This window comes from Odocoileus virginianus, chromosome 2, assembly GCF_023699985.2.
Source record: "Odocoileus virginianus isolate 20LAN1187 ecotype Illinois chromosome 2, Ovbor_1.2, whole genome shotgun sequence".
NCBI classification, from domain to species: domain Eukaryota; kingdom Metazoa; phylum Chordata; class Mammalia; order Artiodactyla; family Cervidae; genus Odocoileus; species Odocoileus virginianus.
Window position 1 is genome coordinate 23,458,906 of NC_069675.1, and position 27,530 is coordinate 23,486,435.

The following is a 27,530-nucleotide window of genomic DNA, read 5'->3' on the forward strand; positions in this document are numbered from 1 at the left end:
GCCAGATGGCAAAAATAAATAAATAAATAAATGAAGTGATATGTGGAGAGCACCTAAGCCAATTATTGCCGCAGCATAGACATGCACATCCACGTCTTATACATGCACGCTGAAGTGCTCTGACAGCATGGTGACAACAATGTATTATATTTGCACAGGGCTCCACAAGGCTCTGCTATAGCACCTCTTGATTTATCCCCCACAACCTCTGCAAGCCAGATACTATACAGTCCTGTTGCAGACATTGAATGCTATGCAGCAAACCACTCCCCAACTCAGTTGACTTAATAACATCTCTTTTGATCACAAATCTGGAATTTGCACAGGGCTGGGTGGGGAAGCTCTTCTCTGCTCCATCTGGCACCAGCCAGAGCAACTTGAAGACTCGGGGTCAGAAAAATCAGAAGGTTCTCACTCACCACAGAAGCTGGCTGTTGTCTGAGGCCTTGGCTGGAACACTCAGCTAGCACCTACACATGCTCCCTCCCAGTGGCCTGAGCTTTCTCACAGACCAGGGGCCAAGTTCCAGTGAAAGAGAGAGATTGGGAGGCAGTCAGTGAGAGCCATATGCCTTTTATGGCCTAGCCTAGGAAGTCACCCAGTGTCACTTCTGACGCACTTTATTTGTTGAGGCGGTCACAGAGACCTGCCCAGGCTCAAGGGGAGGGGACATAGACTCTACCTCTTAATGAGAATAATAAGGTTTCTGGAAGAGAGTGTAGGACTGGAAATACTGTTATGGCCTTTTTGGGAAACACAGAGTCCCAATTTGTAGAGAACATTGAGGGGAGGAGCTATGTGATGACCTGTGCATAACATCCATGAGTGACAAAGCCAGAACTGGAACCCAGGTCTTCTACTCCAAATCCCAAGCTTTTTACACAGAAATATGTGCCTTCCAACCCCATTTATCCAGGCTTCAAAAAGACCCAGCCCTTTGTCTACATAATGAGTCTTTCAGAGCCAGCCTCCTCGCAGGCATGCGCGCACGCACATACAAACACACACACACACAGCCACAGCCTAACTTCCTTCCAGAAGCACCTTTAGCCCCATGGACATGGTGATGGAAAGAGTTCCTGAATGGGTCAGACCCCACTTGGCTGCATCCCTGCCAGGCCAAGCTGAGTTAAGGGACACAGGGCAACCAGGAACCAGAGCTGGGGAGTCCTGATGCTCAGGACTGATGGTGGGAAGGAATGACAGGAGACAGCATCTATAATTCCAGACAACAGCAGGAGCTAGGAGACTGTGGGTAATTTGAGTAATTTTTGGAAAATGTGAGTGTGATGTTGGCCTTGGTGAAAGAGAGAAGAAAGTGGTGAGGAGTGGGGGATGGTCCTGGGGGAGGGGCCAGTGGGGAAAGGCAAGGGCAGTGGAGTTGTAAGGTGAGAAACAGTTTATTAGCCTAGAAAAGTTTAACTTGAAGCTCCCAGCCTGCCCCCACGCCTCTGCCCAGCATGGGCAAATAACACGGATGTGATTATAAGCTGTGCTGGTGGGTCCTGGTTGAGTCCAGGGTGGCAGGTGGGAATGCATTGATTTCTTCACGGATTATTGAGCATGAGCACAAAGCCAGCCCTTTGCCAGCCCAGGGGCATCAAGAATCAGCAAGGAGCCCTGAGAAATCCCTGCCCAGGTCAGGTGGGAGGAGTCTGCGGAGGTCAGGGTTGGGGCAGCTCAACCCTTTGGGGAATTTGGCTGGTGCATCTAGCAGTGCTCTGATTGGCTGGTTAAGGCTTCATCTGCAGAACCGGGTGCTCCCTGGACAACTTGCCCCATGCGCAGAGCCAAATATCAGCCAGCACACAGTGGGGCAGCCCAGATTCTGACAGTGATGCTCACATCTCCACAGCTGGAATCACAGCTGGGTGACCTGGGGCAAGTCACTGAGCCTCATGCAGACTCAGTGCAATGGGAGCAACAATTCCTATTCCAAAGAGGTGTCCTGAGCCTTAAATAAGGATGGTTGGGTTAAAAATAAGGATGTATGCCCTGAGTGCTCACCCTGGAGTCTGGCACCTACAATGCAACAACTGGTCACTCCTGTCCTTTTCTCTTTCCTATTCTTTCACATAAAACCCAAACCATGATTCATCCTAAACCTTATCCAGTCCAGACCAGCAGAGCCAAAGAGAGGCAAAGCTGATGAAGACTTGGGGCGAGGGTTGTAGACAGAGGGTCTAACAGGCACTTTCTGCCTTTAGAGTCCCTGGTGCAGGTGCCCTTGCAGGACCCTGAGCTGAGGTGAACTGGGAGGGACTCTTGTCACCTTGGGGTGCTTGTCCTTAAGACCCAGTCAGTCCTGAAGGCTGTTCCTCAAACCTGCCATTCCATTAAGCCCCGGGGAGGAGCCAGCAAGAACAAACAGAAGTGCAGGTACCAGGGAAGGTTGCTTCATCTTCATTTTGGAGACACAGTCCTGGGCTTCTCTCTGCCTCTCTTCTCACCCAGAGAACAGGAGGGTTTGTCCTGTGGTGTCCTATCAGTTCCCTCTGTTTTCTTCCTCTCTCTCCTTACGACCCCTCGTACCCCTTCCCACAGGCCATCCCAGACAAGCCATGCTTATCAAGAGGGATACATTGGGTTGTGGTCTCTGAGGATTTCTCTAGAGTGCTCTCTGTGGCTCCAACTTCTGAGACCCCCTGGCTCCCTTGTCTGAACCAGGGCTGGGGTTCAGGTAGGGGCACTGCAGCCCCAGGCTTTCCCAGAGGACTCTGATGCTGTTCTCACCTTTGACCCTCTGAGATTCTTGGACAGTCTTAGACCCCCCTCTCCTAAAGTTGCTGGATGAAAAATAGAAACTTAGGGATGAGGGTGAAAACTAACTAGATTCAAACCTTGTCTGTGCCTTTCTGTTGAGACTAACAGCCCAAAACAATCCTCCCATCTCTTCTTCCCCCTCTCCTGGCAGCTCCAGGATCCTCCAATTGAGTCCTGCCTGGGCCGGATTAGGGAAAGGAGGTTATGGTCCATGCAAGAGTCATACCCTGAACTTTATGGGGTTTGCAGTCCAGGTGCAGAGCTGGGTCCCGCCCTTTCTCAACAACAGCCAGAGAAATGAAATTCAGGCTCCATGGGGCAAGGAGGAAGCAGGGGGCTGGGAAGACAAACTGCAGGGAGAAGATAAAAGGGTGTTTGCGTAGGGGTGCAGAGGGCAGCCTCCAGGTGAGGAATAAGAAGAGCTTGTAAGGGAGTTGCTTATGCCATAACCCGTAACTGACAGGGGACAGGAAGTTGCCAGGGGTTGCCAGAAGGTTACTAACCAGGGAAGCAGGTTTCAGGCAAGCGTGGAGAGCTGGGTTGCGTTTCAGAAGAGCCCAGGGCCATCTTCCGGGGGCCACAGCTCACAGCCCCAGAGGACCCGCAGCCACTATATTCTCTCAGAACCACTCCAGTCTTCCTCAACCTCAGACCTTTAGCTCCACGGAGGAGCCTCAGGGCAGCTGGAGCCCAACATTCCCTGGGCCCTTCCAGCCCCAACATTTATCTTCGGGTTATTTTCATTCCCAAGAACAAAGAAGCTTTCTATTCAGCAAGTGGTGAGAACCACACCTCTGACAAGCCATAGATCACTCTCAGGGAGAGCAGGCAGGAGGGGCTGGTGGCCAGCGCGTGGGGCGGCTTCACCCTCCCACCCAGACCCATGGAGGGGGCATCTGGCTCCTGGCCTGCTGGAGGGTCCCAGCAGAAGGCGGAAAGTGTATGGGACAAACTGGTTCTGGAGCCAGAGGCCAAGCAGAGGTAGGAAGAAGGAGAATTTGGATTCTCAGGGAGGATGAAGTTCTGGGCAAACTCTGCTTGAAGCCAAACTCATTGGGCTCAGTCTCCTCTTGGGAGATATGTGTTGGTCTCCCAAGTCGCCTAGGAAGCTCTAAAAAAAGAAGGGTAATAAAAGCTCATGGTTTATAAAGACCAACAGTACAGAAAAGGTACATAGTGGATTCAATATCCCCAGTGGCTGCCATTGTAGCTGAATTCCTTGTTTCCTTCAATACATATATTTGAATACACTCGCATGTGTAAGTATAGATACACACACATATAGACATGCATATACATACGTGCAGGGCTTCCTGGGTGGCTCAGCAGTAAAGACTCCTCCTGCCAATGCAGGAGACAAGAGTTCAATCCTGGGTTGGGAAGATCCCCTGGAGAAGGAAATGGCAACCCACTCCAGTGTTCTTGCCTGGGAAATCCCATGGACAGAGGAGCCTGGCGGGCTATAGTCCAGGGGGTCACAAGAGTCAGACACGACTTAGCAACTAAACCACTACTACCGTGCACATTCATGCATAAAAATTATCCATTTGTATATATTTGCTAAGAAATTAAACACACTGTTCTACAAGGTCCTTTCTATACTTAGCCATATAATTTGTAAGTCACTCCATGTTTTGTACGTATAGAACTGTCTCCCTGTTACTGATTTCTTAGTATTCTACTGTATTGGTGGCCATTGTGGTAATTCTCCATCTTTCTCTACTACAAATAGTACTACAGTAAATATTCATGTAACATACTTCTTTGTGAACATTTCCAAGTACCAGTAGGACATATTCCTAGAAGAACTGCCAGACAGATCAAAGGGCATGTGGATGTATTTTTGTTTTAATGGATATTGCTAAATTGCTCTTCATAAAGGTTGAACTTATTTACACAGACATCAACTACGTATGAGAGTGCCTCACATCTCAGGCCAATACAGTGTGTTTTTTACAACTTTTTGATCCACATTAATTTAATTTGATAGATGAGAAAAATAACATTTCATTGTGGTTATAACTTGCATTTCACTCATTACAAATAAAGTTGAGAAACTTTTTAATGTGTTTCAAAGCCATCTGCACTTAAGGGAGCTGTAAAATACACCGAACTCTGGATCCCACACTCAAAACTTTGATTCAGTAAACTCAAAAATCAGTTTTATTTTTAAACACTCAAGCCATTGAGGTAGATAAAGATTTTTTTAATATTTATTTTTATTTATTTATCTGGCTGCACCAGGTCTTAGTTGCAGCACATGAAATCTTTGATCTTTGCTGTGGCATGCAGGATCTTTTAGTTGCAGCATGTACACTCTTAGTTGCAGCATGTGGGATCTAGTTCCCCGACCAGTAATAAAACTCGGGCCCCCTGCATTGGGAGCATGGAGTCTTAGCCACCAGGCCACCAGGGAAGTCCAGGGTAGATAAAGATTTCTTTATCTTCATGAGAGAAAAGATGGATATATTACTTCAACTAAATTAATTTATAAATGCTTATCCATTAAAAGAGAATGAAAAGTCAAGTAACAGACTGGGTTTGCAATGTATATTCTACAAAGAACTCAGGCCAGAGTATATAAAGAACTCCTCCAAATCAACAAGAAAAAGAAAAAAATCAACAACCATACATATATATATATTTTGTAATCTGTATTTATTTGGCTGCATTGGATCTTAGTTGTGGCATGCTCAATCTTTGTTGTGGCATGCAGGATCCAGTTCCCTGACCAGGGATCGAACCCACGGCCCCTGCCTTGGGAGTTCAGAGTCTTATCCACTGGATCGCCAGGGAAATACCAACAACCCAATTTTTTAGGTAGAAAAAAAGATATAAAAAGATGAAAAGATGTTTACCCATAACTCATCAGTTCAGTTCAGTCTCTCAGTCATACTCTTTGCGACCCTATGAATTGCAGCACGCCAGGCCTCCCTGTCCATCACCAACTCTCGGAGTTTACTCAAACTCATGCCCATCGAGTCGGTGATGCCATCCAGCCATCTCATCCTCTGTCGTCCCCTTCTCCTCCTGCCCCCAATCCCTGGGAAAAGTAAATTAAAACCACAATGAGATATAACTACTGGTAGTATATTGACAAATATTTAACAACCAAGTTTCCAGAAATTAAAACATTTCTTTGGTGTAAACACTACCACTATATGTTGGTTTCAAGCTACCAGTGTGACATCACTGATTGCAGAATTGGGAAAAGGTATGTACAACTGACTCTCACAAGCCACAGAAGCCAGATCCAGCAGATCACTGAGGCCACAGCACATCCATCATGAAGGTAAAATGAAAAAGACTGATCATACCAAGTGCTGGTAAGAATGCAGAGCAAGTAGAACTCTAAACACACTGCTCGGATGAGTGTGAATTGGTACAATCACCCTGGGAAACTGGTAGTAATTACTAAAGCCGAATGTTGTCTCATTCAATGATATGTGTACCCCACAACAATGCATATTCCACAGAAATGAATGCATATGTGATGGCTAATTTTGAGTGTCAACTTGATGGGCCCAGGAGATGCTCAGGTGTTTGGTCAAATGTTATTCTGGGTGGGTCTGTAAGGATGTTTTTGTTTCTTTTTTAAACCTTGGCACATCTTTAAAAATGTACTTATTTATTTTTTATTTTGGCTGTGCTGGGTCTTCATTGTAACATGTGGGGGCTTCTCTTGTTGCAGAGCACAGGCTCTAGAGCACACAGGCTCAGTAATTGCATTGTGCAGGCTTCTCTAACTGCGGTGCACAGGCTTAGGTGCCCCATAGCATGTGGAATCTTTGATCCCCATCAGAGATCAAATCCACATCCCCTGTGCTGGAAGGAGGATTCTTAACTACTGGACCACAAGAGAAGTCCCTGTGAGGGTGTTTTTGGATAAGATTAACATTTGAATCAGTAAAGTGAGTAATGCCGATTGCCCTCCCCAGTGTGAGTGGGCTCCATATAATCAGCTGAAGACCTGAATAAAACAAAATGGCTTGAGTAAGAGGGAGTTCCTCCTGCCTGACTGCCCTCAAAGGGGCATCAGTTCTTTCATTCCTGTGGACTCAAAACTGAAACATCAGTTCTTTCTGGGTCCTGAGCCTGTTGGTCTGCTAGCACTGGAACTGACACCATTAGCTCTCCTAGTTCTTAGGCCTTTGGATTCAGACTGGAATTCACTGTCAGCTCTGGTGTGGGTCTAGTGAATACAGATCCTGGGACTTGTCAACCTCTATAATCACATGGGGCAATTCCAGGAGACCATGTGCTGCAACTACCCAAGTCTGTGCACTTTAGGGCCTGTGGTCCACAACAAGAGAAGCCGCTACAATGAGAAGCCTGTGCACAACAACAGAACAGCCCCTGCTCGCTGAGACTAGAGAAAGCCCATCCGCAGCAGGGAAGACCCAGCACAGCCAAAAATAAATGAATAAATAAAGACTGTGTATATGAACTTTTAAAATAGGCAAAACTAATCTGTTTTAAAAGGAGTACGTCAAGGCTGTATATTATCACCCTGCTTATTTAACTTATATGCAGAGTACATCATGAGAAACGCTGGGCTGGATGAAGCACAAGCTGGAATCAAGATTGCCAGGAGAAATAACAATAACCTCAGATATGCAGATGACACCACCCTTCTGGCAGAAAGTGAAGAAGAACTGAAGGGCCTCTTGATGAAAGTGAAAGAGGAGAGTGAAAAAGTTGGCTTAAAGCTCAACATTCAGAAAACTAAGATCATGGCATCTAGTTCCATCACTTCATGGCATCTAGTTCCATCACTTCATGGCAAATAGATGGAGAAACAGTGGAAACAGTGGCAGACTTTATTTTGGGGGGCTCCAAAATCACTGCAGATGGTGACTGCAGCAATAAAATTAAAAGAAGCTTGCTCCTTGGAAGAAAAGTTATGACCAACCTAGACAGCATATTAAAAAGCAGAGATATTACTTTGCCAACAAAGGTCCTTCTAGGCAAGGCTATGGTTTTTCCAGTAGTCACATATGGATGTGAGAGTTGGACTAGAAAGAAAGCTGAGCGCTGAAGAATTGATGCTCTTGAACTGTGGTGTTGGAGAATACTCTTGAGAGTCCCTTGGACTTCAAGGAGATCCAACCTGTCAATCCTAAAATAAATCAGTCCTGAATATTCATTGGAAGGACTAATGCTGAAGCTGAAACTCCAATACTTTGGCCACCTGATGTGAAGAACCAACTATTGGAAAAGACCATGATTTTGGGAAAGATTGAGGGCAGGAGGAGAAGGGGATGACAGAGGATGAGATGGTTGGATGGCATCACTGATGCGATGGACATGAATTTGAGCAAGCTCTGGGGGTTAGTGATGGACAGGGAAGCCTGGCATGCTGCAGTCCATGGGGTCCTAAAGAGTCAGATACAACTGAGCGACTGAACTGACCTGAATCTGTTTTAAGCTAAATCAGAATGGCAATTACCTTTAGGGGAGTTGGCTTCAACTTGAAGCAAGTGTGAGGAAACGTACTGCAATTTGAGAGTTCTGTATTTCTATACAAATGTTCTGTATTTTGTTATGGATGGTAGTTACAAGGGTAAAAATCTACCCAACAGTACCCAACTTAAGATTCGTATCCTTCACTGTTTACATAATGGACCTTAGTATAATTTTTACAGTGAAAATCCTTTTTCAAAACTACCAGCTATTTCTGATGATCAGCCTAGTATAGGAAACTTTGGGCTTAGAATCTGAAAGTTCCCTTAGAGCTAGCATTCTGTGAATGTGAGAATGACCCAAGGACAAAGGCAAGAAGAAAGGAGCAGAGTGTAGAGGAAGGGCTGAAAAACAGAAAGAAAGAGAGACCTTTTGGGCTGAGACAGAACTGCCACTCAAGGAGTTACCGAAAAGACGGAAACATCCTCGGGTTGGGAGCCATCTGAACACGTGTGTGGGCCAGGGGAGAAGGCAAGAAGGAATATGCAAGAACAAAAAAAGACTATATGGTAGAGAAGGACACTCAAATTGATAAGCTCAAACCCAGGGGTTATCTAGATTTCATGACATTCAGTCCATGTCATGACTGGTATAACTTGAGGAGGGGGGACTCCAAGAAAAAGAAGGCAAATTTATGAATATAAAGTCAGATACAAAAGTGTATGTTTATTATGGTTACCAAAGGGAAAAGCGGGGAGGTGAGGAGAATAAATTAGGAGTTTGGAGTTAACAGATACACACTACTATATATAAAATAGATGAACCTATTTGCAGGGCAGAAATAGAGATACAGACATAAAGAAAGGGCATATATATGGACACAGAGGGGAAAGGGTAGGGTGGCACAAATTGGAAGACCCCTTAAGATTGACATATATACACTGCTGCTGCTGCTGCTAAGTCGCTTCAGTCGTGTCTGACTCTCTGAGACCCCATAGACAGCAGCCCACCAGGCTCCTCTGTGCCTGGGATACTACAGGCAAGAATACTGGAATGGGTTGCCATTTCCTTCTCCACATATATACACTACCATGTAAAATGGAAGCCACCCTGGGCTTCACTTGTGGCGCAGGGAAGATTCATCTTGGTAAAGAATCTTCTTGCAATGCGGGAGACCCAGGTTTGATCCCTGGGTTGGGAAGATCCCCAGGAGAAGGGAAAGGCTACTCACGCCAGTATTCTGGCCTGAAGAATTCCATGGACTGTATAGTCCATGGGGTCGCAAAAAGTTGGACGTGACTGAGCAACTTTAACTCACTCACTCATGTATAAAATAGCTAGAAACTCAGGCATGTGAAGGCAGAGGCAAAGACTGGAGTGATGCTGCCACAAGCCAAGGAACTCCAGGAGCTTAAAAAGGCAAGGAAGGTTTAAGGTATTCTTCCCTAGTCTTTGAAGGGAGGGCCAGTCTTCTGGACTCCAGAACTGTGAGAAAAACATATTTCTGTTGTTTTAAGTCACCCTGTTTCTGGTAATTTGTTACAGCAGCTCTAAGCAGCTAACACAGATTCCATTCCAAACTTTGTATCTCCTCCATTACCCAAACATTTCTTGTGGGATTGTGATAGGACACATTCACAATCTGAAATGCCCTCCAGCCACATGCCTCAACGGACAGGTAGGGAAGCAGGGTAAACTGCAGAGAAGTCCCCCCGGAAGCCCCTCCCACCACAAACAGCCAGCAGTAATTTAACTACAACACCAAAGTGAATGGAAGCCTCATAAATACAACTCCGTGAACCCAGACTAAACACATCCTGAATTTAGCTTCCCCTTAGCTGGATCCCAGCAAATCCTCTCACCTTCTCCAAGGCCGCTCAATGCAGCGGAAATGTATAGCCAAGGAAATCAGAGCAGAGAGAGAGAGACAGACATCTTAACAATCATGGTTAAAGGATCTGACTTTTGTAATTTTACCAAACATATCACCTCATGGATGTAATGCTACGGTTCACTCTCAGATCCTTGGAAAGAGTTATACAAGTTTCACTGGGAGCTAAAACTTCTTTTGCTTCCTGGTAATCCCCTCTGAGTCAACCTCCAGGATGAAGGACCACATTTCCCCTGAGATCAGGGGAACCACAGTGCTTTCTGACACTGCCAACCAGGATGCTTTCCAGCGGACCCACTCTCCACTCTCAAGGATATGCTTGGGGCAGAGAAGTGATGTCAGTGCCATGGAAGGAAAGTGAGTATGGCAAATCCAATTTGGTTTCCATATTCCAGGCAAGATTTTCAAATCAGAAAGAATAAATATTTGGAAATCAGTTTAGAAGCTGGAATTAACTGAAGAAAACTGAGGCTTCTCTCAGAGTCTCTAAATTCATATTTTCTATTGCGGGGACTCACAAGAACTTGTGGATGAAATAGTGCTGTAACTCCAGTGCATCATGAAGGCTGGAAGGGATACTGGATTTTGGTAGCTGAGCAGACATAGTTAGAACTTTTCAAAAACAGAAGAGGCTGGTACTGATAACTGTAGGCTATCAATCTCAGGGAAAATTCTGAAATAGATTTTGAGTGTGTGTGCATGTGTGTGCCAGTGAATGTCTGTGTCCATTTGGGGGCCAAGGTTGCAGCGTATTAGCAGGTTCCCAGAAAAGTTTATGACTCCTAAAATGATCTAAAAGCATTGACGAAAGATTTCCTCTGGGAAAAAAAAATTTTTCCCTTCTTCTCCCTAGTGGTTAAATGAGAACACATCAAGGAAAGAGCTCACTGATGGTCACACAGCAAAGTGCTGGAAGACTCAGGACCGACACCCAGGGCTTCTGACTCCAAGTTCAAGGTTTGTTCCTTCTTCAACTTCTCAAAGCTCCACCCTCATCCCGTCATACCTTTACATGGAAACCATCACCTTTTTTTTTTTTCACCTCTCCATCAAATTGTATCAGGAGATGCCCAGAGCTCAGCTACAGGGGCAGGGTGTGGTTTATGAACTGTGTGTGTAAACTGTCCCACCCCTGAGAGGAGACTGACGGAGCCTGAGCCTAACACTCAATCCGAGGGAATCCTTTTGGATTTGGAAATCCCCAGACACGCCTTGGGAAATGAGGACCTGGGTATAATGGGGAAACCATGAGAGGCTGACTGGAGATATATGGCCTTTAAAGAGTATTTGGAGTTCCTTTCCAGGGAGTCAGAAAGGAATTCTCTGAGCATATAGTGGGGTTCACTAAGCCCTTCTGTCCTGCCAAGTTAATTTCACTTTTTTCATAGATCCTCTACCCTGCCAGATTAGGGGAAGGAAGCAAACATATTTCTTCAATTTCTTGATAAAATTGCTTACAATGGGCAAGAAGAAATGTTGGACGAAAATGTTGTTGGGGGATACATAGATGTTTCAGGATTCACCCTTGTCTTACTCTGTTTAAACTTTTTATGCATGATGTAAATAAGGATATTGTTGGCATGCTTCCTAAACTGCATACAATATCAAACTGGAATCACTGGCTTTCCAATCAATAACCCTTTATCAAAAGCTTCTAAATAAAGAAGCCAAGGGGATGAAAGACATTTCTTCCTGCAAGAGCTCAGAGAAATAGCCCAGAATGGCACCAGAATGCTCCCTGCCTGTCTCCTCCTGGGGCAAAGGAATAGAACCAGTCTATTGTTGAAGTGGAATCAGGTATTTCTTCACTGATTGCTATGGGAGAAAACGGGTCCACTGAACACCAGGTGGGGTTCATTTCTGGCTAGAGGTGGCCCCAGAACCCAGCTGGCTGACTCTGTACTTCAGGTCCTGAGACTGAGTCCAGTCCCCGCTGCCCAGCAGTGCAGGAGGAGGGATGAATAGCAGGACCTGGGGCCTCTACCTGCCCTCCTGCCTCAGAAGAGGGAGACGCCCACCCTGGGTTTTTCGGGCTCTGCTAGAGGCCGCGTGGTGTTTCTGTGTGTGGCCCTTCAACTCCCAGACACTCCCAGAGGGAGAACAACGTATCCTTATCTTAATCAACCCAAAGTTGCACGCCAGGACCGTGGGTCTGATTCCAGTGGGCATGAAAATCGAGTCACAGCACAGCCCTCAGATGGAGGGTCCCCACCAGTGTTCTTTCCAGAGTTCAGCAAAGCACCTGACCCAGCCCGAATCCTGACACCAATAGCAAACCACGTGCTCACCCAAACCCCACCTCTCCCTCCCCCTCTTTGCTAACACACAACCATCTGAACCCCAGCCCAGGCCTCATGTAACCCAACGCTAACACTAAATAAAATAACTAAAATAACTCCCACACCAGCTTCCACTCCAAACAGTTTTATCTTGCCCTAAATTTAACTCCAATTCAAACTTCACTTTATGTCAAAAAAAAGACAGATTCTCTTCACTACCCCACAATCTGGTGGCCTTGACCAACAGCTGTCTGCAATTTGTACCTTGAAACATGCCCTACACAATTGTCCTTTGGGTTTAAAAACCTGATAGGAGACTCTTACCATTATTACAGGATTTAATACACAGAAATCTGTTTGGAAAGAACCAGATCTCAGAAGTCGACGACTGAGAAATAGAGACATTTTAGTTATTTCCTCTACAAACAACAGACTGGGATGAAAGTTCTCAAGAAACTCTCCCACCCCAACCCTTGGTCTGCCAGGAGTCATCAGGAAATGGATTATCTTCCATTTATAAATGATGAATAATTGGTAGCTTCTAAGAAAAGCTAGAAGAATCCAAAGGGAGATGCTAGGCTTTTACAGAGAAGATAGCTTTGTAAAGACACACCAGCATTTTTCATTCCAATTTAACTCCAGCCTCCACCTGACCCTGAAAGGCTGTAGGGGTCCCCAGCCTGTGACCCATGGGCTGCAAAGCTAAATGTGAGGCAGGGAAGGTGGGATTTCAGAGCATGAGGCCTTAGGTAAGCCACAGAGCTGCGCTCTGTTGGGAAAGGCAGAGGTCAGTCTAGAAATGTGACTCCAAAATAGGCTGTCAATCAAGCGGGAGCAAGACAAATAACCAAGGCTGAGACACAAAGACCAGAGCCTGGACGGCAGGAGTGGGGGAGGCCGACAGGAAACTTCAGGTCGGGGCAGGCAGACGGGGGCGAGTGGTCTGAAGTAACCCCGGGGTCCAGGTGCCAGCACCCCAAGCAGCTTTCACACCCTTTCAGCGTAAGTTCATGGAAAAGCCAGATCCCTTTTTAATAAACATTTTTACGGATTCAAAAAAAAAAATTGAAGAATATTTAGAAAGAATGAAAAGTTTGTAAAAGCAAATTAAAATTAACTACAACCTATTGACTTATGGTCACTTAAAGAGGCAAGATGTTACTAGCGTTTAATTATTTCAAGAATTTATCCTTTTGCCCTCTAGGTTCAGTTACTAACATCTAGACGGAAAAACAAAACTCCTGTTCCCTTTGTTTGTCTAGGAGGACAAAGCCTCCTGAAAAGAAACCAAGGCCACAGCTGATGCTAGCATACCTGATTCTATTTCCTGCCCTTCTGGGAAGACAGCTCTTCAATCAGTAAATGTGTACTGATCATCTCCTGTATGCTCAGTGCACGCAGACACCATCCCTTCCCAGGACACTTCCACCTCTTGCAATAGTTACCAGTGCTCCCCCAGGCCAGTCCTACAACATATCACTGACCCACGTTTGTGCACACACACTTATATACTCCCAATCCACAGCATCATACACACAGTTGCACACTCACACATATATTCAATGACAATCACACACACTCACATGCTCATATCACATCAACATAGACTTATACACTCACAGACGACACACTCATATACATATACTCACACTCACACACACAGTCACTGATAAAGACGCACACACACACACTCTCTGCATCCTCCTTAGCCCCCAGTGTAAAGTCAGCTTTAGCATTTATCACATATGATGTCATTAATTATACTGGGCTGGCCAAAAAGTTTGGGTTTTTCCATACGATGTCAGAGAAAAATCCAAACAAACTTTCTGGCCAACCCAAGATAATGTCTCTCACTTATCTCTGTCTCATCCTGGAAACTTCCTAAGTTCACGTCTGTAAGCTCATCTTCCCGCACAGTGTCTGGCACATAGTAGGTGCTCAGTGATGTTCACTGTATGAACTTTGAAGTCATGACTAAGGTCTTTGGTTCCAGGGACAAGTCATCCTCTTCCAGACCTCTCTTTGTCCCTCAGGTTGAAGTTGAAATTGGGGGACATAAGTCTAAGGGAATCCTTCAGAAAATACTAGGATTTAGGGCAAAGTCCTCCCTGTAGTGTTCAGCTCCTCAGGTGGGAGAGGGAGAGATGAACTGGGGTGGGGGAACGGGCTCTCTGTTGGGGTTTGGCTGTCATCACACATCCCTGATGCTTCGCTGTGACTTCCCACACCTCCCAGGTGCCACCCCTCCCCTGCGCCAGCACATCCCTGGAGAGCTGGCTCCAGAAAACAACACCTGGGACTCCTGGAAGTGGGAGATGGGGATCTGCCCTCCTCCCTGACCCCCACCACAATACACAAACACCGAGTCCCCTCACTTCCTTCCACAAGGCCAGCTGCAGGCAAGACCTTCTGCTGGACTCTTCGGCTGCTCTCCACCTAGGGACTCATTAGCATTTTAAGGTTCTTATTCCCATACACATCCTGTCCTGAGATTGTCCTCTTCCTTGAGGCATTAGCACCTTCACCAAGCCTTTTATCACCCCAGCCCCGCCTACCTGGGGTCAGCCTTGAATCCACAAGTGTCTGGGGGAAGAGCCGGGAAACCTGGTCACACTTCCCAGGCATGTTTCACAGCCCATCCCTTTCTGTCCAAGGCATGTCCTGAAGTCCTGAGCCCCCTCCCATCTTTGCCCCCTCCCCCCACAAGAGGTGTTCCCATAATCAGTAGGCATCAGTGGGCTCTAATCAACCCCCTGTTTTGAGTATTTTAGCAGCAATAAAACGGCCATAAAGAGAAAGTCAGTGGGCCCTTTAGGAACAGGGATCTCCTTCGCTGTGATATAATGAAAAACACCAAGTGCTTCCTCGGAGCCCTAAGTGACAGCTCTGGCAGCGGAGCTATTGGAGGAAGCCTAATTATGCTATAAATTAAAGGGCTTTTTTTTTTTAACCCAACATTATGACCTTTAATAAGATTGTTTTTACAACCGGCTGTCAATAAATCATGCAGGAGCCCCAGTAAGAAGCATTCTCTGAGAACTTCTGCGAATTTCATTAGCTGCAGTTTATTTGGTTTTGGCAAGCTATGATGTTTTTTAAATCTCAAATTAAAGGCTCTGAACCATAAAAGCTAATTCAGAAAAGTTCCTGTTTCGGCCCCTGAAAACAAGCTTTCCTAATTGCAGAAATTAGCTAAGATGTGGCCAGGCCAGGAGGTCATTAGCTGGGAAGCAAAGACAAGTGGCCAGGGCTTCACCAGCTTGGCGGCCCCGGACCAGGTAGAACCTGAAGGTGACAGTCCGAGGGGACAGCTGGCCCAACAATGGCCAGCCCTGGGACGTCCACATCCTGGGGGACTGCTGATCTCAACAAGGACAGGCCAGCTCACCAAGCAGGGCTGAAAGGGGCTAGCTCTGCCACTGCAGCTGATGTCCTTAGGCCAGGACACTGGGAATCCCACAGAACTGTTTAACCCAAAGCCCAGAATTTCTCCCCACCCCAGCTTCCTTGAGTTCAGTTCTTGTCCTCCTTGACAGTGTTAGTGTAGAACACTAACACCAACTGTTACAATCTTCCTGAACTCCATGTGAGAAGATAAATGAAGAACAGGATACACACGTGGTATATACAGAGGCATCACGATGGCAAAGAAGCACACGAAGTCAGCAGAAGCAAGGCCAACAGAAGCAGAGACGACAGGAAGTGTGTCCACCTCTTAAGAAAGGAGGGGGACCTAGTATATACTATGAGCAGTTAGCGTTCTAGTTCAGACTCTATATCAGGAGTCATGGGTTTAAATTCCAGCCCTGCTGTTAATTATGGAACCTTGAAAAAGTATAGGGTCCCGCTAAGATTGTGGAATCAGACCTTGTTCGAATATTGGCTTTGACGCTTGCTAGCCCAGTGACCTTACTTCATTTGTAAGTTACTTCATTTGTTTGGGTCTCAGTTTCCTCATCTGTAAATGGGGATATTACTAGTACCCGCCTCCCCCCAGACGGTTGTTGTGAAGATGAGGGAGCAGAGGCACTTAGCACAGTGCTGGTATCTATAAGCTCTCAATAAATTCCAAATGATGGCAACCGTAGTAAGAGGAGTGATGATATTTCCCTCTTCAGACCTCAACTTCATCATCTAAAAAAACAGAGTGGGACTAAACAAGCTCTAAAACCACTTCCGTCACTGTAGGGAAATGATTCAAAGAGATGTAAACTCTCCTGCTTAAACCCTTCAAACAATTCCCATTGCCCACAGAATGAAACCTAAGCTCCTTGGAAGGAGCCTGAATGGTTGAGTTCCTGATACCCACTCAGATCCATCTCCTGCCAGCTGCAGTCCCACCACACAACAGAGTTTACATACCAAAGTCCTCTGTCCCTGGGCCAGTCATACAGTCTCCCTGTTACTGACCTGTGTCCTTGGACTCTTTAAAGAATAGAAATTGATGCACAGCCAGACACAGGGAATTCGGGCAGGAGGGAAAACGAGTAACACATTTCTTTGCCTGCTCAATGAGAAGGTCGTAGGCTGGTTCTTTAAATGGAGTGAGGGTGGGCACAGATCTGAGGGTCCGGCCAGGAAGAGTGGCTTACGTGGCCTGCCCACCCCCTTGGTGGTGCTGTGTGCAGGGATCATGCAAGGTATCCTGCTTTTGTTCCTGGCACCTCAACAAAAGTGGTTTGTAGCCTTTTTGTATTTATCTTGTTGTTCATAAATACCTGGACTGTGCACACAAGCAGTTGTTTTTAGTCCCTTATAGTTTCTTTGTATTCTATGGCTGGAGGAGATGTTTGAGATGTTTGTCCAGGTGCAAGCACTGCTGCAAAAGGTCCCAGATCCCAAACTATCTCATCCCCTCTGTCGAGAATCCCCTCCAGAGCCTTTTTGCTTGGCTAAGTCCTACTTCTTTCCAGGTACCTAATGTCAGTTCCTCCAGGAAGCATTCTAGCCCCTCAGTCCTACCCCTCCACTCCCACGGGATCTACTAGAATACCTGGTACTTCTGCCATCAGAGATCTTGTCACCTGAAGCTGATGCGTTTGTCCAACCTGCTGCCCCCCACCAAAGTAGGCAACAAAGACCACATCTGTCTTGATCTCCTTGGATCTCCAAAGGAACGTTAATGAAATAACATTCAGAGACATAATTCCTAGGGGAAAATCTACGCAAAAATAGGATAAGTTATTTTGGAAACTGACATCTGATGTGTTAGGTTTCTTTCTTTTTTTTTTAAAAAAAATGAAGTGGTTAATGAAAACTGTCCAAAAATAAAACTTTAATACATCTTACCTTGGTCTTACCATCTAACATTCATCTCCTTTTTTTTTTCTTTTTAACTTTTTTTTTTAAATTTATTTATTTGGTTGCTCTGGGTCTTGCTGCATGCAAGTTCTCTCTAGTTGCAACAAGTGGGGACTATTCTTTATTGTGGTGCACAGGCTTCTCAGAGCAGTGGCTTCTCTTATTTCAGAGCCCGGGGACTCCAGGCACATGGGTTTCAGTAGTTGCAGCATGTTGCCTCAGTAGGGCACATGCTTAATAGTGCACTATGCGTGTGGTGCACACGCTTAGCTGCTGAGCGGCTTGTGGAATCTTCCTGGACCAGGGATCAAACTCATGTCCCCTGCATGGCAAACAGATCCCTATCCTCTGTACCACCCAGGAAGTCCTTAATATTTTATTTTATATTGGAATATAGTCAATTAACAACACTGTGATAGTTTCAGGTGAGCAGCAAAAGGACTCAGCCATACATACACATGCATCCCTTCTCCCCTAGACTCCCCTCCCATCCAAGCTGCTGCATAACATTGAGCCGAGTTCTCTGTGTGACCTTTGTCTCCTTTTGCTCAGAGAACGAGGGGAGGGATTAAAGAAGGCCCCGACTAGAATGAGGCTGTATCAGAAAAGATTGCCTTTGAGAACCAACTCATACAGACGCCAGGACCGAGGAAGTTCCCATTCTGCATGTTCCCAACTCCTTTCCTTCACTCCCCCACCTGCCCATTGTCCACAGCTCAGGAATCTTTCCTCCTAGGGCAGAAACATCGGTGGTTCTAAAATTTCCGAATGAAAACCATCCGTAACGTCGTGCGTGGGAAATGAAATGCCAGCACATGGGCGTCGGTGACTGTGAGGAAATCATGGCACCCACGCTCACCTGGACTGCCTTTGGTTTGCCTCATTAATCAGCTCCCCAGGTCATCGGGGTGTCTCGCCTCAGGCTCACGGGTCTGGTTTTTGTATAATACACATTTTCCCCCAGTTTTTATTTCATCTGCTTCTTTCGAGCAGCCTTTCCATTATTTCTGAACATTTGAGTTTTTTTTTTAAAATGTAAATTACAGACGCCTGTGGATTGACGTCATGTGAAAAGAAGGCAGCTGTTTCCCCTCCCTCCAAACAGGGAATGAGGTTTTTAAAACTAATAAACCCCTTAAACCTCATGAAGTCCATTTCAGCCTTTTAAAGTGGCTATTTTCAAAAGGGAAAAGGACAAAGAAGAAGCAAAGAAACATGTTTGGGGCAATGTCTTGGGAAGACGGGGAACCATCCCAGCCTCTGAGGATGCAAACTGTCCCCTTTCTCAGGTCCAAGGGGCAGCCCAGGGAGGGGAAGGGTCACCACGCAGGGGATGAGAGACTGAACGGAGGCAGAAGACAGGAATGTCATGGTTCAGGGGGTTGTGGCGAAGGTAGGAGCAAAGGGATGAGGAGGGAAATAGGAAAGATCCCCTTTGACACCCGGCTGGGAGAGTGAGTGGGTGGGCTTGGTAGAAGCAGAGCATGAGGAAATGAGCCGGGAAGCTTAGTCAACACTGTCTGCCTTCTCTAGAAACAGAAATTAGATGTGGAGGAGACCTAGGAGCTGGGCATGATAAATGGCGGAGATATCTGAAATAGCAGCACAAGGAGCTTCAGAGAGACCACAAAAGACTGATTCAACCTCTAATGTGTGCAAGGCTCTCCGGGTTTTGAATACCCACAGAGGAGGGTCTCACTCAGAATCCTTAGAGACGGAATCAAGGTCACTTTCTTCTTCCCAGAGGGCTGTGGCTGACTGTCTCCTCAGGCATTGGGTTCTCTTCTGTCTGTAGCTCTGACCCAAAGCCCTGGCAGAGACTCACAGAAGGTAGTTGGCAAGATTTTTGAAATGAATGAAAGAGTTAATATATGAATGGATCAGTGAATGAATGAGATGAGTATCTTCTAAGTGGGAGAAAGTTTGGTTACTTCTCCTTCATCGTCACCAAGGTTACACTTGCCCAAACAAGGCTGCCAAGAACAATTGCACAGGTAAGAGGAATTTTAAAAAAAAAAAAGCTTCCTTCCAAAGTGGCTTGTCATTCAGGAAGCAAAATATTCTAATAACAGTTAAGAAGTTTCTCTCTAGCTCTCTCACTCTTCTGGGTTTAACAGGCAGTGATTTGAAAATCAGAGAAGGCAGAAGGGACAGCAGAGTCGATTTGAAAGTGCCCCAGGGAGAGGCTGGTATGTGACCCCTACTTTCCCTGTGGGTTGCCGATCCTTGACATTTAGAAGCCTTGGAAGGCAGACAAGCTACCCCCCAGGGCCCTGGGGGATTGTGTCAGCTCTTCCCATTTCTGAGGTGGAAACAGCCTCGGGAGTTCCTGAACTGATTTGCCTCTCAGACTCAAGAGAGATTCCCAGCAAATCAGCCAGTGCTTCCCCTCTGCTCCCATCTGGTTTGAAAATAATTTCTCCAGAGCCTCCAGTTCCCATTCCATGGAGAAAGATTTAAAACATATAGAGCATAGCCCTTCCCCATCCCACCCACATCAAAAGGCACTGCTGGGAAGGACCCCTCCAGGGAGAGTGCTTCTGCACCCCGGGTGCCTGGAATTCACTCTTCCTTCTAGCAACTGCAACGGAATAGAGGGGAATTAGTTAGTGTTCCCCACAACTTGAACTGGCTGGAGAGAAGCACATCCTTCACCGTTGTCTTTTCACTCTGCCTTATAAATTAGGGAGCAGAGGATACGGACTCATGAAGCTAAAACTCTTCCCACTAAAAGTAAAATCACTTTAAAAGAAATACAACTGCTGACCAACTTTATTCACCTCCTATTTGGATGTGAAAAATGCTCCAGAGGGAAGTTATGTGAGCAAAGGCCAGGATTTACTATGTATTTCCCACAAACAGGGCTCCCTGGTTTGTTCTGTGAGAAATAAAACCCAGAGGACCCACCCAGCAGGCCTCTTGGGCAAAAAGGAGTCGAAGCCAGATTAAAAAAAAATCCACTTCAGGACTTTTTTACTGCTGGGGTCGGTTGCAGAACTGTCAATGGGCAGGAAAATAGCACATCTGGAATGTGGCTCTGTCCCCTCGTTGGCTGGTATAACTCAACATGTAAGTCAGATCTTTTTCTGTTTTTTCTTTTTTAATAGCTAAGATTTATCTGGCCTCTATTCATTTTTTAAGTCCAGGGTGAATATGATTGTTAAGTTCTGTATGATTACATTTGTGTAAATTAAAAGCCATATTTCACTACTGGACAGATTTCCTGCTCGCCTGAAAGGTAAAAATGGCCAGACTAAGCACTATGATCCAAGACATTGGTTATCCAACTCACCCAGAAGATAGTAAAAGAGAAAGATCCTGTGATTTTCTTCACTAAAGCTATATCCCCTTTGTGCCTTTATAAAAACTGGTTCTGGAAAAGTTGGCGCCAAGATGCTCAAACCGAAAGTAGACTTTTGGATTAATTTAGTCTCATGTTCTGACCGTGACAACAAGAGGCTCTTATAGGCCTTTTTTGCAGCAAGCAAATTGGTTTGTAAAATTGACATAGCCATTTTAACTCCTAAAGGGATTTGAGACGTGAGTGAGTGGACCCTTCTGGAGACAGTGATCTCCTGCTTTTTCGGTCAGGGGCTGAGATCAGTTTTGACCATAAGGAAATGTCTTTTGCATGGAAGTCCACACTTGGCATTTGCTCTTAAGTTAAAAGCAAAAGCAATGTAATAAACGTTTGGTAACAACCCCCCGCATGCTTAGATTTATTGGCTAGTTAAATCTTTAATGGTTAAAGTTAAAAACCTTTTATTTCAATGGCCTGGGGATTTGCACAGCTGGAAGGTTGCATTTTAATATATTCAAATTGGAATGGAAAAGCTAAAATGACCAGGACATTGACTTTCCTTCTTAGATACTCCCAAGCTGGTAGTGAGCTGACAATACGCATAGCCCTGAGGCCTCCCTCCTCACCTAAGCCAAGCCCGAAAGGGAAAGAGGAGAGAGGGAGAAGGAAGTCTGCTGCAGGGGCCAACGGAGATGAATCCCTTTCTACCTGCACTCACCTGCTCTTGTTCTCCACCCAAATAGTTGAGACATCAAGGAGCATCAATATTCTGGTTCTGCCATTCAAGTGACCCATTTTGGCTGGGTCATATTCTAGCAGTTTCATCTTTGTGGAAACTGCCTAGTTTGGTGGCCTGGATTAGAAAGGTGGTATACAACAGCAGTGGCAAAAGGGCTGCAGTAACCGTACCCTTAAGCTTTCACACAGATGTACCAGTATTCAACTCATATTCTAGCACCACACATGCATGTGCACACACACACACATTTGTGCACACCAGATATATGTGTATAACCAGATGCAATTATCTTCTGGTGATCCCTTGGGACTCAGCAATGCCATTCGTTCTCAAGCACTGACTGCTACCTGTTCCTGCTGACCTGGAGCCACATGGGCAAGAATGGACCCTGGAGGATGAAGGATAAAGCATGTGGATCAGACTGCCAAGAATATAAGATGACTCAAAGGCTCCCAGGACAAAGTAGAGATAACCAGAATCATGCACCGACCACTTCCAATCCCCCATCCTAAGAGCTGTCACCTTGAGAAGGGTCAACCTAGCCTTTGCTAGTGAACCTGGCCAAGTCAAGTTTAAAGGTCGACCCTGGGTCTCTGGTCACTAATAGCTATCTCAGTATTCAGGATAAAGGCTGCAGGCACAGAGGTTGGATCTTGTTGAAGAAATTTGATTGCTGGATCCCAAGAAGAGAAGACTCTTGATGGAAAATGCCAGGCTCCCAGTGAATTTTCTAGTTCTGAAACACTAATATTTCTCATATGGAGGCTCACAGACATTCATGGGGTTTTCAATTTCAAGGCCATTTTGGTTTTTTATGGGGTTTGATGTTCTCTGCACAAACATAGGTTCAATAATTGACAGAGTGCCAGGCTGCCCACTCTGGCACTCACAAGCCTGTCATGCAGGACAGCGAAGCCACTCAGTCCCTGCAGCCCCCAAAGGCACGCCGTCTGCTCCCTGGCACGGAGACCTTGCCAATTGCAGGAAGTTGGGAAATAAAAGAAAAGTTTCAAATAAAAAGATGTCAATTTAACAGCCAGGGACCTGGAAACAGATGTTCCTCGCATAGCCCCAGAGACGCCCACTGGCCCGCCCATCCGTCCTCCGGGTTTTCAAAGTCACTTCTTGTCAGGTGCCCTGGTTAAGAGGGAGAATTAATGAGCTGTGCTCCATTTTACGGCTGTCGTCTGATGTGGGAGCCGTGCACGGAGCTGCTCCGCGGACAGGCCAGCCTGACTCCCAGCAGCTCAGCCTGGATCAAAGCAGAGAGCAGCTCGGCTTTTATAGCAAAATGATTAAAACCGCGTGGGCCGTGTTTCCTCCCACGTGACCTCTGACAAAGTGCAGAGGAGGGAGCAGAGGAAAGGTGAACCCAGGGGTCTCCAGCCTCAGGGAAGAGCGGGACCCACGATGCAGGCATCACAGAAGATAATCCTGGATATGCTCATGGGCACACACACAAGCAATGCCTTTTCTCCTGTGAGTTGAAACCTACCCTCAGTTGAAACCTACCCTCAGAATGAGAGGCCAGAGGGCCTCATTAGCCAGGTTAGGAGGACCACGGAGCACCACGTAGATGACAGCAAGCTAGCTAGCTAGGTTCCTACTTATCAATTACTCCTAGTTCTTGAAGGAAGTAGTACGACTGGGTTGAACTTACAAAGTAGTCATTCTCAAATGTCCCTGTTCCATCTGGACAAATAACTTCTCATCTGTCTGTAGTTTTGGCAATTCTGCCACTGCTGACCCTCAGAGTGCCCAGTGGCAGGCAACCTCACCTCTGACCTCCCCTGGCATTCGTGTGTAATCTCCTATTTCTAGCGAACAGACCGAAGCAGAAGTCATGAGATGCCACTTCCGAGTTTATGTTTTTGAAAGACTGTGGTTTCCTTCTTGGGCGGGCGCGCTCTGGCTCTGAAGGAAGCCAGTGGCCAGCCTGACGCTGAACCAAGAGAGGCCCATGTGGCAGAGACCTGAGAGAGACCTCTTGTCAGGAGCCTGGAGGGGACTGAACTCTGTCCCCAACCACAGGAGTGAGGGTACAAGCAGACTCTCTCAGCCAACAAGTCTCCAGATTACTACAGCCCAGTCACCTTGACTGTAGACATCAGAGAGACCTAAGCGGTGCCTGAACTCCTGACATGCAGAAACTCTGAGATAATAAATGACAGTCCTTTTAAGCTGCTAAGTTCACATGCAATTTGTTAGGTGGCCGTGGAAAAACAGTACCCCTACCCTGGCTCCTCCTCCACACCTGAAAATCACAGCTCTTTCCATCTTTCCTCCTCCCCTGAGATATCCTTGTGCAGCCAGGTATAATTTACAGCATCCTTAAGTGGGGCTTCTACCATCAACCTTATTGAGGCCTTTGGTCTCTGAGCTCATCCCCACTCCTATCCCCATTTACCCATCCCCCCACCCACCCACCCACCTCACCTCCTTGCTGTGCCTTGACCATATTAGATGTGCACGCTCAAGGCCTTCGCACTTCCCCGGGGCTTACTTTGTCTCTTTCCACAAGTCTCTGTTCAAACCATCACCTTCTCAGCTAGGGTTTTCCCAAGCACTCAAAGTAAAAAGGAAATGCCTTCCACCAATCCCCTGCTGCTCCCTTATTTCCCTTTCTGGCTTAGTATTTGCCACTGGCTTTGGTATCAACTTGCATACTATATGTCTTATTGATTTTGTTTCTTGTTTGACCCCTCTCCTCTAGACCAAGGAAAGGGATTTGGGGATTTTGTCTGTTTTGTTCACTTCTCCATTCCCAGTGTCTAGAACCTTGCCTGGCCCATAGTAGGCATTCAACAAGAATTCACTGAATGGATAAATGAATGGAGACATAGACCTCCCATTTTCTAAGCACCTATTATTAAATACCAAATATATACTGTCATTCATCCTCAAAACAACTCTACGAGGTTGACATTCTTGCTTCTCGTTTTATGGAATTTAAAACCTGAGATGAGGGGATGCTGCCTTATTCAGGGTCCCACAGCTAATATGCGGAAGTGCTAGGATTTGAGCCTCCTACATTCTTTTCTCTACCCTTTTTCCTTTGCACGAATAACTCCTTCCAGTTAATGAAGTGCTTTCCAAAGCAACGATCTCATATAAGCCTCACAATAACCCTGTGAGGCTGAAATTACTTATTATCTCCATTTTGACAGAAATGGAAATCAAAGCTCAGAGGTGAAGGTATGTGCCCTGGCCGACACAGTTGGTATACAGCAGAGCTAGAATTTCTTTGGTTCATTCAAAAGACATTGACTGAGCAGCTCCCAGGTGCCAGATACCATGACTAGTAGGACAGGGTCCCTCCTCAAGTCTTCCTGTTTCCCACAATCCCCTGTCCCATGGGACCACGTGTTGGCCCCTGCAGTGTGCTGAGTCCTTGTTCAGGGTAAATGTGGATGTTGGTAAACATTAACTAATAAGTTAAGAGACATGGCCTCAGAGGAGCTGATCCAAAGGGAGATTGACTAGCGAGGTCTGAGACCTCTGGGAAGGGAAAAAGAAGAAATTATGAAGAAGGAAATTTTTAAAGACGGATCCAGAAGATGTATTAGGCAAAAGAAGGTGTGGTATAAGATTTTTTTAAATCCCCTTTTATTTCTATTCCTCACCCCCATCCCCCTATTAGGCAACCCTCTTATAATGTGCATATGAATCTCTTAGTTCATTTTCACTTTTGCAAAATGCTTATATTTCTCTTGTGCATATTTTTAACTTACACAAATGATATCACACTGTTTTTTTTCTAACCAGCACTATGTTTCAAAGATCCATGCATGCTCCCGAGCGTACATCAATCTGTTGCTTCCCACTATTACATAATACTCCATGGTGTGTAGCTACCACATCCTACCCATCCACTCCCCCAAGGATGACACCCAGATACTCCCCATCACCAGTGCTTATACCGTGACATACACCCCTACCATGCCCCTCCTGAGCCTGTGGGAGGAGGTCTGCCGTACAGAGGTGTCAATAGTTTCAACTCAGTAATCCTGTTTGCTGCCCTGATTTGTTCCTCCAAATGAGAGCACTCACATTTGTAGAGCCTCATATTCCAGCCAGCACGTGGTGTTATGCAGCTCTTTAATTTCTGTCAGTCCAATAGTTGTAAAGTGATATCTCATTATTTCCTTAATTTGCATCTCTCTGATTATTAATGATTGGAACAACTCTTCATTTGCTTGTTGGCCTTTTAGGTGCTTTTGAATGAGCGAGTCAGATTTAAGTGACAGAAGGAAGATTTGTCCACAAAACTAACCTGGATTCTTGGAAAAGGTACCAAGGTACCTTCCAAGCATTGGAAGGTACCTGGGCATGGGAACCAGCAATTCTCAGGCAGCACTTCCAAGTGAAAAGAGGCTTCAAGGTGAACAGTTTGGACCTGAACAACTGGGTTTTCCTGGAAAACCATCTTTTTATTTCCCCCAAAACACCACACAGGACACGGAAAACAGGATGACTCAGAAGGAAAGAAGGAAGTCAGCCAGGAAGATAGAAGCTAGATTCAGACAGTCAAAGCACATTTCCCAGAAACTTAAATCAATTGGATTCTATTAAGAGGAAGAATTTCTGTTCTTCAAGAGACAGAATTGAGAGATTGGAGAAGCAATCCACAGTGTGAGAGAAAATTTCATAGAAATATATGAAATGTATATGTAAGACAGGAGCTCAGATCTAGGCTATATATATAACTTCTATAAATCAACTTAAAAAAGACAAAAAGTACTCAGCAGAAATATGGGCAAAAGACTTGAACAAGCACTTCACAAAAAATGATATACAAATGACCAATAACCATATGAAAATGTGTTTCCACTTCCTTAGTTATCAGAAATACAGACAGAACCATCAGACAGATACCACTAGCACCCACCTGAGTGGCTGGAATGAAAAAAACAGACAATACCAAAGGTTGAGTGGAACATAAATTGGCAAATCCTCTTTTGAAAACTGTTCAGCAACATCTTCCAAAGCTGCCCTTTGGGTATGCATACCCTTTAACCCAGTAATTCCATCCAGCTATACATCCAACAGAAATGCATTCACCAAAATATATGTACAAGAGTGCTCATGGCATCACAGTTCATAATATATATGAACTAGAAACTTTACCTAAAGGCCAATCAACAACAGAATAGATAAATAATTGTGGTTTATTCACAGAATGAAACATGACACAGCAAAGAAAATGAAGGAACTACTGCTAGACACAACAGTACAGATGAATTTCACAAACATGATGCTGAGCAGAAAGTAGCCAGATACAAAATCGTGCATGTTATCTTTATTTATATACATCCATATAAAGTACAAAAACAAGTGAGACTGACCTATGGTGAAGTCAAGGCAATGATTATCCTTGAGCAGGTATCAAGCAGGAAAAGTCTCTGGGAGGGATTTGGGGAGAAGGGGAAATGTTCCATTTCTTGATCAGGGTGTTGATTACATGAATGTGTACAGTCTGACAAATGGCATCAAGCTGTGTTCTTAGGATTTGTGTTCTTTTCTGTCAATATGTCATGCTTCAATAAAAAGTTCAAAAAACATATTTTGTGGGTACCTACCACCTCACTGCAGCTGATAAATCAGGGGTAGGAGACAGCACAACAAGGAGCTACTGGCAACAGGCAGTAGTACTGGAATCATTCCACACACAGAAGGACAGATGCTCACCTTAACTTGCTTTGCGAGCCAAGTATGGGTTGAGTGCTCAGCCAAGACATGCCTCACAAGATTTCAGAGGAGAACCAGATAGGAGGGTCTTACATGTGGGTGGGGCTTTATCAAGAACCAAGCCTTTTTTCTGTATTTTATCCTGCTCATGCCCCTTTGCAGCTG